This window comes from Ceratotherium simum, chromosome 30 (assembly GCF_057802395.1).
Source record: "Ceratotherium simum simum isolate JZ-2026a chromosome 30, ASM5780239v1, whole genome shotgun sequence".
NCBI lineage: Eukaryota > Metazoa > Chordata > Mammalia > Perissodactyla > Rhinocerotidae > Ceratotherium > Ceratotherium simum.
The window spans coordinates 16,618,107-16,637,166 of record NC_141929.1 but is presented as its reverse complement, the minus strand read 5'-3'; the positions used below and the strand labels follow the sequence as shown (position 1 = coordinate 16,637,166).

Sequence of the window (19,060 nt, the reverse complement as noted above, 5' to 3'; positions counted from 1 at the left end):
GCCACCCGTCTGGTGGTGGTATTTTTGTAGAACCTGTCTTCTTGAGTACCTCTTTGCTGTTTTTTTTCGTAGGCCTTTGGTGAGTGAAGCGATATTTGCTGGGCAAACAGTTGGGGTGGGAGGGATCTTAACTGCTAAAACAGTAGCCATTCTACGCATTCCAAAGAGTTCATCTCTGGTTCCAGCCTTGGACACAGGGAGCGCTGTGGTTGGGATGTTTAGGGTGATGGAGGTGGATGAATCAGAATCTGTCATCTCCTATATCTGGAAAAAAGTAGACTGGACAATCAGAGGCGCTTCTTCTCTTAGGACTCAAGCGTGAGTGAGCGAGTTCTCTCATTGACTCTCACTCAGCCTTTCTTTGCTGTTTGGGAGAGTCTGTGCTAACCCTCAGTGAGGCATTGGTCCTAGCTGGCTCTCTCCTTTACCTCTCAGGACCTCTGCCTCCTCGATTGTCCAGGAGAGAGAACGATGTTCATCCTGGAGTGTTAGGGGAGGATCTGAGTTCATGCATTTTGAGCATCTAAGCACTGCCTGGCACCAAGTGGACACTCAGTAAATGGTGGGTGCCTTCAGGATCATCTCTACTAGTGGTTGGGGGACATATTTACGACTATTGCTCGGTGGCCTCCTCTTTTCTTGTTTGTTGACACTTGGAAAGGGATCCGTTAAGCATTGGTTTTGAGGGGTTGTGGGGCTTGGTTTTGAGGGCTCCTATTCTGGGTTCCTGGAAAACTTCCCTGTAATCCACAGAGAAGAGCTGAGGGGCCCTGGTTGGTTGAAGGAGCCCTGCTGATGTTCCCCTTCCAGCTGGATGCTCTGCCAAGCCAGCAGTGGGGCATTTATCCTTTCATTGCTGTGTTGAGGAGAGAGCTTCCCATCCCCTGCTCCGTGTGGACTTAGTCCAGAGGAAGGCAAGACCCCTGGGGGTCCTGGATGTGGCGAGGAAGTTGAGGCTCAAGGCTTGCAAGTTTTCTTCTAATGGAATTTCCCATCACTTACTGCCCTGCTGATTTCTGATCAATGAAAATGAAATTGCATCACCTCCTCAGAGGCTCCACATATGCCTGCTGCTTCCAGCTGTGTCAGTTCCGGTAAAATAATCTCATCAGGCGTGCGAGAGGGTAATAGGAAATAAAAATAAAAACCCACAATTAGCAAGAGGCCTTGCAGCTGAGTAACACTTTCCATCCCGGAGGCAGAAAAGGCTGGGTAGTGATGCTTAGGAAAGATTCCCTTTAAAAAAAAAAGAAAAGAAAATTCCCAGTCCTTTTCTTCTCCCTGCTGCTTTTCCTCACTGCACCTGAATTCTTGCCTCACCCAGATGTGTGTGCGCTTTAGAATTGTGCACAGGTTTTTCCTGCCCTACTTCTGAGGTCAGTAGAATTGCTGTGTGATGGGCACATGTTGGGGTGGCATTTGCTTTTCCTTCTCCCGAGTCCCCTCAGAGAGACACCAAATGACTTCTAGACATTCTAGCTTCTCCCACTGACCTGTGACAGGGAACCAGATGGTCGGCGGGGGGTGAGGGGGGGCGGCGCCGAGGGCAGCTTGAGGCCAAGTTAGGGCTGTGCATAGACTTCTCAGAGTTGGTTCATTTTAATTCCTAGACTTTTTGCTTCAATTATCAGTCCATTAAGAACAAGACTCCCCCCTCTGTTATTCCCTGAGACTCCCAGTACCGTGTCGTGAACACGAGGCTCTGTGAAAGGGCATTGCTTGGTCGTGTGGAAGATGGGCCGAGCCACCTCCCCGTGGAGTGCAGTGAACGTGGGGATACCCCAACCCCAGCGCCTCTTGATGAGACTTGGGGAGGTCCAACACTGCCCCTGGAATATTCTGCCGCTTACGTGCACGGAGCCTGTCAAGTTACAGAGTTCGGCCTAAAGAGGAGCCAAGGCCAAAAGAAACCAGGATGGGTAATACAACGGGGAGGTGAGGACGTGGGAAACCTGTTGGATCACTTGAGAGGAGCCAGTAGAAATGAATCACATTGTCTCTTGTCAGCTTGACAACATCAAAGGAGAAAAAATGCTTGTGTGAAGGCCAATTCAGTGGTTCTGGAAGTTTCTCATAGGTATCTGAGGGACAGCATGCCCTTCATCCTGGGGGAGAAAATCTTGAGCTGTCAGGAAATGGTCGATCTCAAACATCCTTCATCTTCCTTTAATTGGTGACTCCCATGTGGATTGAGGGCGAGACCCCCGAGGGGACAAGGTAGGGGTGAACTGAAATGTGGGGGCCATGGTGTCCCTGGCACCGTAGAGTCTCAGGGCAGTTGCACAACTTGCCACACTATGTGTTGCAATAGTCGAAGCATGTTTTTAAATGCAGTGGATGTCAGAGGTCATCGCTGACCACATCTGGTTAATAGGAGGACAGATTCTGGCAGTGGAACAGGAAGATTCTGGAATGGGGGAGCAATAACCTAGATAATTGTGTTGATACAGTGAATCCAGCAACCGTGTGAAGTGCTAAGTCTGTCCCCACCAACACCCTGATCATTGCCATCCGGCTTCTTATTTCGCATGTCTGGACTCTAAAGAGAGAAGCTAGTAGGAGTCTGTATGGACAAGAGGGATGCTGTGTATATTGTAGGCACTCAGTAAGTATTTGTTGTGTGAATGAATAAAAATCAGTAGAGCGGCTGGTGAGTTTTTGGCTAAGCATTATGCACAGGAGCTTAAAACTAAGAGCAGTGGGGCCAGAACCCCAGTGGCCTCATTATTGTGGCCTAAGGAATCACCCCGTTAACTGGCCCGGTTGGTTCCCCAGTCTTAGCCTGGCTTAATAAGGAAATCTTTCGGAGCTGCAGGAGCAGTTTCCATAACTTTCTCTTGTTCTGGCGCTGTCCAAGATTAGGACTGCTGGCTAAAAGTTTTGGTGGAATGAGCACAGAGCTCTAGGGGCAAAAGGAGAGAGGGTGCCACCTCAGAATGGAAGCCCAAGTTCTTTATGTTAACATGCATTTTTCATATGTTTGTGTGTTTCCACAAATATGTTTCTCCTCTCTCATTTTAGACACTTAGCACAGGGTCTTGATCGACATTGATCACATTTTATGACTTGAACTGGCAATTCGCCCCCAGGGATCAGACCTAACCAGGGTGTTCAGGAAGCCATTAAGGAAAAATACATAACCACACTCGTTCCCAAACTCAATTGTTGGGTCTTCGCAGGGCTTGGATAAGAGACTTTCAAGCATAATTAATCTAAGTACTATTTAACCTGGCCTTGGTGATTCTTCAGGGCAGCTATTGACCCAAAAGCAGCATTTGGAGCAGCAAGAGGAGAGAGACCGTCTGGGCCATTTTTGCTGAGCTTGTGAGGGTGTAATTATTCCCCACAGTCACTTGGTTCGTTGGGAGGCTTCCGGAGGGTTAAGGAAGTGCGAACTCTTGGATCCTTACACTTGAAGAAGAAATTCTCCTTTGTTGTTTTGCCTAATTCCCAGGGCCACTCTTTGAAGTGGCCAATGGTAAATATGTCTCAATCTGTTTTTCTTGATTAAAAGTAACAGGGCAGATAATGGGCCTCCTAATGGCCACGTGGGATGGAGAAGGGGCCAGGAGGAATAAGACACACGGTTAAGTTTCTTTCCCCCCACAACCCGCACACCCACCCACCACCCAATGGGGTTTTAAGCTTTGGAATTTGGAAGTCCTTCAAACACGCTCAGAGGGCAGACAGAATCTGCACCCTCTTCCATCTATCTTGAAGCCCTCCAAGGTCCTGATGGCTGTTCTTGCTGCTGTTCCACTCTGCCATAAGGAGGGGAATTGAAATTTGAAATAACCCCTTAGGCCCCTAGGGATTGAGGACTGCCCAATATGAAATACGCTTCTCAAATCTTCAGTTTAGTAAAAGGAAGCTATTGAGGAGGAAACTCTGTGATGGAATCGCCATCTGCAGTGTACCCTCCAAAGAGGCAGTCGGGGGGACGCTTGGCACACACAACCCACGGGGTATCTGAGGGCTCCCAGCCAAGGTACACCCTTCCTGAGGCACGAGGAAGACCCCGTGCAGTGGTTCTCCCTTTATATGGCCATCCCCTCTTCATGCCCTTGCCAACGGCTGGGCCTTATAGCTTCGATTCCTGCTTTATTTAGTGGTGCCTCTTGCTCCCTGCTGTTTGAAAAGCTGTTTATGCTAACGAGCCAGGGAAGATCTGAAGAGCTTGCTGTGCCTGCGCTGGTGAGAGGCCCTGTGTGTGTGTGTTGCCCCATTAATGAACCTTCGAAGGGCAACCCTTGTTTGTTTTGTCATAGTGCCAATTCCAGAGCCTCGTGCCAGAGTGTGCTGCCAGTGGTGAGCCCACCGTGTGGCCTTCTTCCTGCTGAGAGGAAAACACACTGCTTTTTTCAAAGGGTCATTTTAGAGATGCCCATTGAGGGAGACTTTCCTTCCCCAAGGGCGCCTCTCACCTGGCCCTTCCTGGGCTTCCCCAGCGTCCCGTGAACAACAGGTGGTGGGGTGATTGGAGAGCAGGGATTTCCTCTTTCCAGGAAAGTTGGATGGGTTTCCCAGGTGCTGCCCCAGGACCAGAGAAAAGCAGCTGTCACAGGTTACTCATTTGTTCTCACGTACATCAGATCCGTATAAAGGAAAGCTTAAGGCTCGTGGCTGCTTCTACCTGCATTCCTGAGACAGCAAGTACAAACGAAGAACCTGGCCAAGTTCAGTTTCTTTGGGTTTGTGCGGCCTTGAGCTACAGCGGTTACTCCTACTGTTCAAGTGAAAGGTTCTGCTGACTAAGAACTGCTAATAAGAATTCAAGAACCGTCATAGACTCATCATCCTGTTAAACTAGGGAGCATGGCTTTGATAACCGTTTCATTGACCAGCTATTTAAGATGGCTGTCATGAGGGCTGCCTCTGTTGACTTCAGACCTTCTGTAATTTTGGAATAGAAAATAAGAAATCTAATGCTGGAAACCACAAAACCCTGAAATACTCAGGTATCATACCTGAGCCTCAGACTTAAGATGATTGGGTCTTTGGTGATTAGTTAACACGTCATGTTGAGATCAACACGCTCCCACTAATGTTATTTAAGATGTCTCCTAGAAAGAGAAGTTGTGCTATTCATCAAGAGTTTTGTTCATACTGCAGGCTCAGCATGGTGCTAGGAGATGAACAGAAATACAGGCTGATTTTGGCCCTCAAGCAGCTTATAGTCAAGTTGTAGAGATAAAAGTAATCGAAGTGAAACAAGGAGAGGTTGTTTCAGTGACAAGCAGTGTGGGGATGATTACTGAGGAGTGCAGAGAGGAGAGAGGTTGGTGTGGGCTTGAGTGATGGGAGGGGGTTTTATGGCCTCAGTGGAACTTGAACTGTGCTTGGTAAAGGATGTCCAAGGTTTGGATAAACGTTGGGGAAGAGAAGGGACATCCTAAGGGCATGGGGCTGCAGAACAGAAGCAAGAATGCATTAGAATGTGGAGCTGATGGGGAGGAGACCCTCCTGTTGAGGGAAGTGAGAGAGATGATTGAGTGGGAGTGTGGGGTAGATTTTTAGAGTATAAGTTTGAATATTTTGGCAGTTGGCTCTTGTGTGGGAAAGGCACTGGATGCATATGACTATTCATATTGGGAAGGCTAGACGAGTCTTTGTTTTCTATTTTCTGTAATCAAAGATGGTACCAAGAGTTCCATCCAGAGAGACCAGAGTGCTCAGGGTGGGGCAGTTCCGTGTGGACATGTTGAGCCATGCTGAGTGTTGAGTGATGGAAGGCCAGCCACTTACAGACATCTTGTGGTCTGCTTAAAGTATGAGATGCATATTCAAGCGATAAGTCAGGAATGGAAATTTTTGTTTTGGGAGTCAACTCATAATTTCCGTAATTGAAACCACAGAAGTAGTTAAGGTAGTTGATGTACAGAGATAAGAGCAGAGAGCCTAGGGAAAAAAGTATGATGATGGTTAAATACTATAGGAGAACAGAGAGGAGAGATTTCTGTGGGTTAAAGTAATAGGGAATTTTATTGAGTAAGTGGAAAAGCGCATCCATGGAGAGCTGTAGGAGCGGGAAGAGGGGCAGGCAATGTAGAGGTTGCAGAGGCAGCAGGAGAGCCAGAAAACTACATCAGAGAAGCAGAGCAGGGAGAAAATTTCAAGGTGGGGTGGTCAGCAGTTTTGAATGCAGGGGAAATCGAAGAAGATGAAAGTAGAGGAAAAGCCATTGGCTGCCATGAGGAGGCCACTGATGACCTTGGAGAGAGGACCAAATCTTGGAGATGCTGGGCCATCTAATCCACCTGAAGCAGTGTCCAGCCCTCCCCTTCAGAGAGCCCAATCCTATATTTCGGGCTGGGGCCTGGCAACTGTGTGTGTCTTCACTAAGCTCCACGGTTGGTTCTGCTGCACAGCAGAGCTTGAGAACTGTTGATGTGGCATGGCTCTCTATAAACACACAGAGGAGGAGGAACTCACCTGGCTGTAGAAAACTGGTATTGGGGAAGCGAAGCTGTGGGCAAAGTCCTTTTGTTTAAAGGAGTTGAGGTCCGAGGGAAGGACAGAGAGCATTGTCTGACGGGCGGTGTAAGTGGGTCAGACTCTGATCCAGGAGCTCATGGGGTAATGGAATATGGTAGAGACTCAAGTGGGAGGGATTGCCAGTAAAATCCTATAAAGCCCTCGTGTTAATCGTCGTGGAAAAGACAACACACCCCTCCCATAGAAATAACAGGCAATTCACAAAAGAAATATAAATTGCCCATAAGTATCTGCAGATGGGTTCTGTCTTCCTAGCAAAAAATGTAAGTTAAAATGAGATGCCATTATTGCCTGCCAAATTGGCAACATTTTTTTTTTAACAAAATAATGCCGACTATTGATGAAGGTGCAGAGAAATGGATGCTCATGTGCCAATGTGAGTGTGATTTGGAAGAACTTTCCTAGAGGGCAGTTTGGCATGTGCCAGAGAGCCTTAAATGTTCCCAGCTTTTGAGCCAGCAATTCCACTTCCAGAAATATGTCTTAAGGAAATAGAGACAGAATGTTGTGTAAGAGCCTGGGTTTCAGAGTAGTAAGGGAGGCTCACCTGGTTCCAGAGGCTGCCTTAGCTAGTATGTGACTTAGAGTAAGGTACTTAACTCTCTAAGCCTCACTTTCCTCATCTGTGAAATGGGCTGTTGCCCAGGTTGAATGAAATAATGTATATTTAAAAAGTGCTTAGAACCACGCCTGGCCCTACTAAGTGGGTAGTCATGGAGCCACTACTTATTTTTATTAGTTATTTTGTTATTACATGTGCACCAAGATTTATGAGAGTTTATTGCAGTATTAACAGCAGAATATTAGGAATTGCCTAAATGTCCAGTAATAGAATTTAGTGAAATTATGCTGTGTCCCTAGGATGCCGTATCCATGCAGCCATTAATTCTAGCTTATGAAGAATATTTAATGTCATGGGAAAACGTTCATGCTAAATTAAGTTAAAAGGGCAGTCCACATAAGGAGCAGTGCGATCTGAGGTTGGTAAAGAAGATCTGGAACGATAGACGTGCAGAGGAAAAAAGCCTAAAAACTATCTGCCTACAAAGTGGTTCTCTGGCTGGTGGAATTACAGGTGATTTTATTTTAGCTATTGAGTCTCTCTGCATATATTCAGTTTTTTTAAGAATGAACTCATACTACTTTAATCAGGAGAAATTATTTAAAATAAATTTAACGTCATGAGATGCCAGATTGAAACCGTGTTGGGCCAGATGGCACATTTTTACATCATCTCCTGGGTTTTGCAGCCCAAGAGCACGAATGGAGAGATCAGAAACGGGATCTCTTGAGGGGGATTTTGAGGAAGTTGGAGGAGGTGGAAAGTTGTGGGTGCTGCAAAGAAAGCAATGAGGTAGTCGGTTACAGTTCGTGTGGGAAGGTACCCAGTTTAGCGGGGAAAGCACCAAGGGGTGAGTGCAGATGCGGTGGGTGAGTTGCCTGCCTTTCTGCCAGGTAGGAGGGGCAGTTGATGCAGTGGGGTAGTTAAAGCTGCTGTTTTTGGTGAAAGGTGTGCTGCTTCACATCTGGGGGGGATCAGTGCTTTATGGTGATCAAATCCAAGTCAGGAGAGAGCCATTCAGGCCAGTGATGGACCAAAGATGCTGCTCTTCTGTCTTCAGGGTGTGGCAGAAAGGCCTCAGGGTGGATGCTTAAGTACCTACCTGTTGGGATACAAATACTTGAATAGTTGGTTAAATTGTCCCAGATGCTTTTTGAGAACAGGGCAGAGTATAGGTAATAGCTGGGTAGTTTTGCTTTTTATTATCGTATCCATAGCTTTGGTGCTTGTTGAACTGTGGGTGTATCTACATAGAGAATAAAAAATTCTGTTCCCTTAAATACCAGCTCATCTCTTCCAATACCCACAGACTGGGTGCCTAGACCTGCTCTGCTTCTGATCTCACGACTCCCTCCTCTGTCCCTCCACGACTCTACTACAGTCAGAGCATCACTGCAGTTGTGGATTCCCTGCAGGATGGACTGAGCTAGCACTTTTCACTTCCAGGCTGATTTATGTTGATGCTGGAAAGAGCACAGATGCACTTATTAGCAAACATGAAGCCCAGGGCCTGGACGATACTCGGGGCCTTCCGGGCAGTGGGCCTCCTGCCACACGAGGACCTGTTTGAGCCTGTGTGTGTTCTCTGACCTTGCCATAGTTACAACATAATTCTTAAGGCTACTGGGAAATTGCTACCACGAGGATGGAATCTCACCTGTTTATGCTTTAACACTTATTGACTTACTTGCAGCAGCGATATACAAATACAGTTATTGAATAAGGCACGGAGTGGAATCGGATATGGTTCTTCAGTGGATTCCAAGCTCAAAAAGTGAGAGTATTATTTCTTTGCCCCTTGAATGAAGTTTCTACTTATCTCAGAATCTGGGTTGCCTTGGGTTTTTTGTTTGTTTGTTTTAGGAGGTGGGGATAGTTTATTCACTGTTGTGTATTTGTTGTGTATTTTTCTTTAATATGTTTTAGTCTAGATTGAGCAATGCTCACCCTCTGTAGGTTGCTGGCGTTCTTCTTTTCTATGCTGGCTTCCCTTGTCCTTATGTTTAGAATTGCTTTTCACCAAGTTAGGGAGATCTATCTGAGTCAGGATCACAGATGTTTGGGGTAAATGTCTTTTAGTATGTGTTACTTGAAATTCTGCCCAAGTCACAATGCCCATGTGTCTTCTCCGACTAGGGGGCTCTTTCTAGAACCTCCTGGCTGGAGGAAGGAAGTTTTCTGTTCTTGTCTGTCTCCACCTCCCTATCTAGCCTCACAGCCACAAAAAGTTGTGCCAGCGATGAATGTCATGTGAACATAAGGATATGGGGATCAGGGATGATTGGCTGTTCGTATGTATTTTTGGAGGTTCAGTATGTAGAGTTCTTATACTGGACAACTGTTTTTCCTTTGTTTTGACATAATTTCAGATGTACAGGAGAGTTTTATTTAATAATAGAATAATTTTCATATCTTTCATCCAGACCCCCCATGTTCATATTATCTTATATTCTGTCTGTCTGTATGTATACACAAATACACACAAACACACATACAGTCTTTTCCTAAGCCATTTGAAAATTAAGATATCATGCCCCTTCATCTCTAAATATATCAATGTGTTTTTCTTAAAAAACAAAGATTTTTTTTTTATTGATGTTTTAATGGTTTCTAACATTGTGAAATTTTGGGTTGTACATTTTTGTTTGTCCATCACCACATATATGACTCCCTTCACCCCTTGTGCCCACCCCCCACCCCCACTGCCCTGGTAACCACAGTCCAGTTTTCTCTGTCCATGTGTTGGTTTATATTCCACATATGAGTGAGATCATACAGTGTTTGTCTTTCTCTTTCTGGCTTATTTCACTTAACATAATACGCTCCAGGCCCATCCATGTTGTTGCAAATGGGACGATTTTGTCTTTTTTTATGGCTCAGTAGTATTCCATTGTATATATATACCACATTTTCTTAATCCAATCGTCAGTCGAGGGACACTTAGGTTGCTTCCACTTCTTGGCTATGGTGAATAATGCTGCAATGAACATAGGGGTGCATAAGCCTCTTTGGATTGTTGATTTCAGGTGCGTTGGATAGATTCCCAGTAGTGGGATGGCTGGATCATAGGGCATCTCTATTTTTAATTCTTTGAGGAATCTCCATACCGTTTTCCATAGAGGCTGCCCCAATTTGCATTCCCACCAGCTGTGTATGAGGGTTCCTGTTTCTCCACATCCTCTCCAACATTTGTTGTTTTTTGTCTTGGTGATTATAGCCATTCTAACGGGCGTGAGGTGGTATCTTAGTGTTGTTTTGATTTGCATTTCCCTGATGATTAGTGATGTTGAGCATCTTTTCATGTGCCTATTGGCCATCTGTGTATCTTCCTTGGAGAAGTGTCTGTTCATTTCCTCTGCCCATTTTTTGATCGGGTTGTTTGTTTTTTTGTTGTTCAATTGTGTGAGTTCTTTATATATTATGGAGATCAACCCCTTGTCAGATGTATGTTTTGCAAATATTCTCTCCCAGCTGGTTGGTTGTTTGTTCATCTTGATTCTGGTTTCATTTGTCTTATAAAAGCTCTTTAATCTGATAAAGTCCCACTTGTTTATTTTTTCTTTAGTTTCCCTAGTCTGGGTAGGCATGTCATCCGAAAAGATACCTTTAAAACCAATGTCAAATAGCGTGTTGCCTATATTTTCTTCTATGAGTTTTATAGTTTCAGGTCTCACCTTCAGGTCTTTGATCCATTTTGAGTTAATTTTTGTGAATGGCGATAGCACATGGTCCACTTTCATTCTTTTGCATGTGGCTGTCCAGTTTTCCCAACACCATTTATTGAAGAGACTTTCCTTTCTCCATTGTGTGTTCTTAGCTCCTTTGTCGAAAACTAGCTGTCCGTATATGTGTGGTTTTATTTCTGGGCTTTCAATTCTGTTCCATTGATCTGTATGTCTGTTTTTGTACCAGTACCATGCTGTTTTGATTACTATTGCTTTGTAGTATGTTTTGAAGTCAGGGATTGTGATGCCTCCTGCTTTGTTCTTTTTCTTTAGGATTTCTTTAGCTATTCGGGGTCTTTTGTTGCCCCATATAAATTTTAGTATTCTTTTTTCTATTTCTGTGAAGAATGTCATTGGGATTCTGATTGGGATTGCATTGAATCTGTAGATTGCTTTAGGTAATATAGACATTTTAACTATGTTTATTCTTCCAATCCACGTGCATGGGATATCTTTCCATTTCTTTATGTCATCATGGATTTCCCTCAATAATGTCTTGTAGTTCTCATTGTATAGATCCTTCATCTCCTTGGTAAGATTTATTCCTAGGTATTTTATTCTTTTTGATGCAGTCGTAAATGGTATTATCTTTTTGAGCTCTCTTTCTGTTAGTTCATTATTAGCATATAGAAATGCAACTGATTTCTGTAGATTGATTTTGTACCCTGCAACTTTGCTGTAGTTGTTGATTGTTTCTAATAGTTTTCCAACAGATTCTTTAGGGTTTTCTATATATACAATCATGTCATCTGCAAGATATCATGCCCCTTCATCTCTAAATATATCAATGTGTTTTTCTTAAAAAACAAAGATTTTTTTTATGTAACTACTCTGCAGTTATCAAAATTAGGAAATTAACATTCATATACTACTATTATTTGATCTGCAGACCTTATTCATATTTTGTCCGTTGTCCCAATTATGCCCTTTATAGGGAAGAAAATCCCAGATTGTGTTACGTTCATTTGTCTTGTCTCTTCAGTCTCCTTTAATCAGAAACAGTTCTTCAGTCTCTTTCTGTTTCATGACACTGACATTTCTGAAGAGCATAGGACATTTCGTAGACTGTCCTCAATTTGGATTTGTTTGGTGTTCCCTCATGATTAGAGTCAGGTTTTGCCTTTATGGCAGGAATGCCAGGGAAAGGGATGTTGTGTTCTTCTCGGTGCCGCCTCTCAGAGGGCACATAATGTCTCTTTGTCTTGTTCTTGGTGATGTTAACTTTGATAATGTGGTGAATATGGTGTCTGCCAGGGTTCTCCACTGTAAAGTTATTGTTTTTCCTTCTGTAATTAATAAATATCTTATGGGGAGATATTTTGAGACTGCGTAAATATCCTGACTACTCAAACTTTCGTCCACCGGTTTTAGTATCCATTGATTCCTTCCTGAATGGGTTGTTATTATGATGGTTACCAAATGGTGATCTTCTAACTCCACTATTCCCTCTGCATTTGTTAGTTGGATTTCTACTCTAAGGAAGAACTTTCCTTAATCTCACATTTGTTTTTCTTTAATTTATAAAAGTATAGCATTATGGATTCTTATTTCACACATTGGGTTGTAATCCTTTACTCTTGTGTAATTTTCTTGCTCAAATTGTCCCAGGTTGGGGCAGTGGGAGCCCCTGCAACCTGCTCCTGTGTCTTTTTGGTACACTCTCTTCATTCTTAGAGTACTTCCTTGTGTTCTGGCTCAAAAAGATGCTCCGGGCTCATCTTGCACTCTCCCTGCCTCAGCCCAAGAATTGGCCATTTCTCCAAGGAGCCCTGGTTCCATTTAGTGGAGAATGGTTACACCAGATATTTCTTCACCTAAGAGAAAAAGAAACAGAGTGTGTTAAGGGATCATCTTTTTTCCTCTTGAAGTGTTATAATTTCTCCCAATACCCTAATTTTCCCCATAGTTTTATTGAGCACCTATTACATCTTGGGTGTGAAGGATACAGAGATGAATGAGACATGGATCCTGCTCTCAAGCTGCTCACAGCCTAGTGGCAGAGATAGACCCATCAACAGATAATTGCAGCAGTATGATAACCCCAGAATTGCAGTGGGCCGCCATGCACTGTGGGAATCACAGAGGAGGAGGGTAAAGCTGATTGAGTAACCCAGTCGATAACCGAGGAATGAAAAGAATCTTCACCTTTCAGAGGACCTGAGAGGCTGCCTGATGGGACCTCTTGGCCACAGCAAAATTCCCTTCTCCATTCATGAAACCAGGGAGAGCAGTATTTCACAGAGTCAGCATTCCATTTGGGAACCTGGATCATCTTGAGAAAGATTTTCATTTATATTGAACTGAACTCTAATTCTGTATAAATGCTCTTCATTACTCCTACTTAAACCCTGAAGTTAGGTAGAAGACATGTAAGTGGTCCTCACTGTTGGTGGCAGGCAAGACTTTGCTTGGTTGGGAACAGTTGTCTTGCTCTGCAACAGGAGTTTTCTGCGCTCTTGAGCTGTTTCTGGTCAGCCCTTCCGACCATGCTCCAGTTCGTTTGTCAGTACCCCTCTTATGAGATTGCCCCAAGTGGGAAATCAGAACATTCTTCCTGCACACAGAGAAAAGGATGGGGCTGTGAACCTACTGAGTTTCAACAGGTACCGTGTACACCTGTATCCAGAGGACGCATTTACATCTTTGGCCACCATGTCAGCTTTGGGCTTCCACTGAATTTGTGGTGAAGTAACACTCCCAGATGTTTTTTGCATGAACTCCTGTTAATCCAAGTCTCTTCCCTCCTCAGTTGGTTTTACGAATTGCCTGAACTTAAATACAGGGCTTCCTATTTATCCTTTCACAATGTCATCTTGTTCGTTTGAGCTTGTTGTTCCATCTTGTGGAGGTCTTTTTTTTAGTCTTGCTTCCAGCATTTAGCATATTAGTTAGTCCTCTTAGCTTTATGTGCTCTGCAAATTCGTGTGTGTGCCTGGTCTCGTCCCTCAAGTTGTTGGTTTAAATGAAGGGAACAGGGACAAGACAGAACCCTGAGGCATGTCACTGGACACACTGAGTGGAGACTTAGGTAATGGCTATAAAATCGCCCGGACTTTATTATCTGAAAGACCTTTTGCTATCCTGGATACAAAGAAATGATAAACTTTGGAATACCTTATTAAAATAAAAAACTCTCTACTGCATTTCTCAGATCATTGAATCTAAGCGAGGCTATTTTTCAGTTTATGTGCATTTTCTTACTGAACCTATAGCTAAAATTCCTTTGGACCACTTTTTTTTCATTTGATGCTATTTAGCAACTGTTGAATCTGTTCTAAAACTGAGAGGAACTTGGTCTCACTCTCCCTCTCGCTCTCTCTCTCTAATCTACAACATATCCTTTTAAATTTAATATCATTACTTTATCCAAAATAATGTACTCACACATCATTCTCTCCCCTTCTCTTGCTTTATATTATTTGAGTGCTTTTCACCACTTAGTGTTACATTTGCTTGCGGTCTCTCCCCCACAAGAATGTCAGCTAAGCCCTGTTTATCATCGATTCCCTAGCATCTGACATATAGTAGGTACATGGTAAATATTGAATGAATGAATGAGTGAATGAATGAATACAATTCTTGATTTACAGTTTCTGGAATCTGCCTTTTTTTCTTTAAGACAGTCAGGATAATAGGCCTACCATACAGTTCTTTGCAACAGCTTCTCCCATTCCCTTCATCCTGTCTCTCCTGTGTGAAGATTTTCAACCATTTTGAGTCCATTTTGAACTCTGCTCCCCCCACCACTCCCAAGTCAGAAAACGGCGTGTGTGTGAATTGGTGATGTTCTTTTACATCACAATCCTGGTATCCTATGGTCTTAGGACAGTCCCCGGGTACATAAAGATTGAATAAGGATATTGGCTTGGGACATTCTTGAGTTCTCTTTGAGAAATCAACACTAAAGAAAAACGTAGGAGAGTGGCTAAGAGCACAGACTCCACAGCCAGACTATGGTTTTGTCTCTAGGCTGCACAACCTTGGGCAACCTCAGTTTTCCCATCTTTAAAATGGGGATAAAAATAACATCCATCTCAGAGTGGTTATGAGGATCAAGGTGGTGCCCTACCTGCAGGCCTTAACATGGTGTCTACCTCAAGAAGCCATGGCTTCTCTTATGATGGTTTTAATTTTAAAAAGCTTTGGGGGGCCGGCCCGGTGGCGCAAGCAGTTGAATGCGCGCGTTCTGCTTCGGGGGCCCAGGGTTCGCGGGTTCAGATGCCGGGCGCGCACTGACGCACTGCTTGTCACAGCATGCTGTGGCGGCATCCCATATAAAGTAGAGGAAGATAGGCATGGTTGTTAGCTCAGGGCCAGTCTTCCTCGGCAAAAAAACAGGAAGATCAGCATCTGATGTTAGCTCAGGGCTGATCTTCCTCCCCCCCAAAAAAAAACTTTGGGACATACAGGCACGAAGGAGGAAATGGAGTCGCCCATAACCTCATCCCCTAGCAATTACCATTGTACAAAGTTTGATATGAATCTCATGTATTTCCATATGCAGACCTCTATATACTTCCTTCACTTAGCATGCTGTGTGACCATTTTCCCACGCCTGTAAATAGTTTCTTTAAAAAATGATATTTTATAACATCCTGTGGAACTCTAGGCACTGTAATTTATTTAGAGAGTCCCTTGTTTTGCCAGATTATTGCCATCGTTTTTTTTTTATCTGTTATAAATGTGATGAATAATCTTCTATCTCTATGCATATCTTGGGTTGTTTCCTAGAATGGGGGAATTGCTGAGTCAAAGGGCATGTGCATTTTTGAGGCTTTTGGTACCTTCTGCCAAATCGCCTTCAGGAAGATGGTGCTCATTGACTCCCCTCCAGCGGAGCAGGAAGCACCCGGAAACCGTGCTGCTTGCCCGCTGCGTGCTTCTCTCTGGCGATGCCGCACGAGTTATTCACAGAGGCAACAGTTCCGTGCTGTCTAGATTCTCTTTGTTTTTCTTTTCTTCGTCTTTGTTTCCTTTCTTGGTTTTCTGCCAAACAGCCTCTTGTGAAAGGACCGCCTAATTAACCCTGTGCTAATTAACAATTTAAAATTACACAGTGCGACTGTTCATGTTTAATTCTCTGGGCGCTGGAGCAACAGCGGGTGCCCCCTCCTCTTCCTAATAACTTCACCCCCCACCCCCAGCTTCCCTGTAACTGTTGCATTGAACCCAGTCCTGTCTCCTTCAAGGAATGTGATAAAACCGTCACATCGCATCTTCTCAGTTGAAAGAGGGAGATGGATGACTTTGTTAATGGGGGGCCCTAGGGTAACTTGGTGGAGTTTTATCATTTTAAACAATCTTTGAAAAATAAAGACTGATATTTGCAAAGATGCTGGGGGCTTTACAGGTGGGTTCCAAGGAAACTCTGACTTGTGAGAGGAACAAGAGTGGGGGCTCTTGATGAAGTTGTTGGAACTTTTCTGTACAAGATTACTCTCAAATGGCAGATTTAAGCACTAAGCAGAGAGAGGGCACACTAAATCACTCCTGTATCTTCCCTTTATCTCTCTTATTGGAGAGATGTGCTCTATTGAAATCTAACTAAATTCTTAAAACCACATAAAAACCCATGTTGAGTACAATATTAGTGGTCGTGAGTAGAACACATCTATGTTTAAAGGGAATTTTTGGGTGTAAGCGGCTGAGAGAGGCAGGCTGCAGGAAGAGTTGAGGGTCGCGATGTGCAAGTTGGTCCTGACGTGAGTGAAGGATGAGGAAGGGGCGCAGAGACGGGGGAGGGGTGTTCTGAACAGAGCTGCTGGCGGGGCTGCCTGTGAGAGCGCGGGACCCGCTGGGTTCCCAGGCTGCCCTCTGTAACTGAAGATCATTGATTTTACGGGAAACCGTGTTTACAGACAGAGTGCTGATCGACCTGCCGAGTTGACTTCTGCTTCCTTAAGTAAGAACTACCTTTTTCTTATTGACTGGCTGATAAACAGTGCGAGAGGGACGGCCAGCCTGGTAGGAGAGTGGTGAATGGCCTGAGGTCCTTGAACTGAAGGGCTGAGCGGTTTAAGCGATTTCTTCATCTCTGTGCTATGGTGCCCTCTTCTCTACCCGCCATCCCTGCACCTCCCAGGGACTGGTCAGGGAGCCCAAGACCGACCCTGCCTAGTTACCTAGCAATAGAGGTACCAAGCATGGACGAATTGGCAATCTGGTGAAGATGTTGTGAAACAGAGAGTGTCTCAAGCTTTAATAATGTGCGTTCTCTGGGGATCATGTTAAAATGCAGATCTGGGGTGGGGCTGAGAGTCTGCATTTCTCATAGGCTCTCTGGTGAAAATGATACCACTTGTCCCTGAACCACACTTGCCTTAACAAGGTTGTAAAAGGTTCCGCTTGCTGTGGCCAGCGTGCATTGAAAAGAAGCCCAGAGCAGGCAGCTCAGATCCTGAAGTGGGATCCTTCTTTGCCACTGGTGTCTTAATGGACTGTCACTCCCTGCGAATGAGTGGTCTCCCACTCGTCCTCTCTCCTGGGGCTGGTGTCACCATCACAAGGTCATCTGACTTTCAGAGGTGGCCACCATGTCATCCTTTCTTGACACCTTTTGCTTGGGAATAGAAGACAAAGTTAGGCAACTTTTAAAAAAGTCCCAACCCCTTAGCTGGATGATTTGTGGAGGAGGAGGAGGAGGAAGAGGAGAGCAGAGCAAGAAAAGCCCACCAATTAATTGGTAAACGCTTGCAGGTTTCTCTGGCCCAGCCCAGGCTGGAGAGGAGATTGGCTTTGCTGTCGATACACAAGTCCCTGGTGAAGCATCAAAGCTGTTCTCCTTTATCAATCGTGGCCTCCCCTTCCCGCATGTTCCTGTAACTTACCAAGCATTTATGACATTGATTTTACAATCCGGCTGTTAACCCTCCCGCCCCTTCAGGCCTGCCAACCTTTTTGGCCTGAGCTGTCAATCAGATGTCGTCCAGCCAATCAGGCAGCGTCCTTAGGAAGAGCCACCGTGGATTCTTACCTGTATCCTTGTTAAGCCTTTCGAGGAAGCCCCATCGCATCTGCTGTTTGGTTTAGCGTAGTCATCTTTGTTAAAAATCAATATGTCTTTTCTAAGGCATACGGAACTCTGTTGTAATGGAGTTCGAGGTTATAAACTGAGGGGTGGGGTGTGTGTGTTTTCAACAAAACATGACACATTCTTCCAAAAAGTTATTTCTCCTGAGACTTCTGGTAAACCTGCCTTCCCCGTCTTTTCCCGAGGGGGAGCTGTTGGCTTGCTGTGCAGTCAAGAATCGAGAGATGAAAAAAGAATGGGAAGATGGGGCTTGGGAGGGGAGGGAGAGGGAGACCAAACCCAGCCAAAACCTTCATCCGCTGTGTATGAATGAGATGGTGGGTGGTGACGCAGCCAAGTGTTCTCCAGGAAGGAAGCCTGGGATTTGCAGGTGACTGATCAGGGCCGTGGGAGGTGCTGAGTTGCCCGTGGGAGCAGTGCCAGGACAGAAGAAATGCCCCTGTGATGTTGTTGCCTCAGGAGTGGAGTGGCAGCGGGTGAACTGATGCCTCCCTCCCCAGGGACTCCAGGGCTCGGACGGCAGATTCAGCTCAGTGGCACTTGAGAGTCGGAAACGGAGAAGCCCTAGGGCTGAAGGACAGCTGCTTGGGTAATGACTAATAACTAAGAGGCAGGTGTGGAACCAGGGCTGGCCGAGCCCAGCTGCCGTCTCGACTTGCCGCTCACATCCTTGACAGCAAAACCCACCAAGCCAGTGGTGGCTGGGCTCCATCCAGCCAGGGCGAGATCCACGCTGCTGGAGGGGGCATCGGCCGATAGAGAGTCTGGGCGGTTCTTCCTACAAACATCGAGCTCACGTTTTGCACCTACATTATTTTAGTCTGAAGCCAGCTGAGTCACAAGCAAGGGTGTTCTACCAGTTGCAGGGAGGAGATGGAAATTCGGAGATCTGCCTTCTCTGTTTCACAGTGTTGGGGTGGCATGGGGCTCATTTTTTAGATTTAGCCCCTCAGTTTTACTGTTTGTAAAATGGGACGATGCTTCCCAGATCCCAGAGGAGGAATGCAGCCGTGGGCCCTGCCGGGGGCTTTGCAGAGCGTATCTAGATTGCAGGCTTGCTCTCTGAGCTGTGCGGCCCTCAAACTCTTTCCTTTGAACTTTTTCAAACTAGAAACGTGGTGGGTAACAGCAACAGCAGCAACTTTGCCTCTAAATCAACCAGCGTGTCCCCGTGCGGGTTTGCCATCCTTTTTCTGGGGGCGCAAAATCTTCCTCCTCTCATTCGTCCCTGCCCCGTGATCCCCTGGC

General features: G+C 45.1%; 1 protein-coding gene across 4 annotated transcripts in view; it reads left to right on the top strand.

The window, feature by feature from the left end:
- The window catches only part of ZFHX3 (zinc finger homeobox 3), a 243,922-nt gene that overhangs the window by 67,404 nt on the left and 157,458 nt on the right, over positions 1 to 19,060 (top strand). The gene's annotated exons all lie outside the window — the stretch shown is intronic.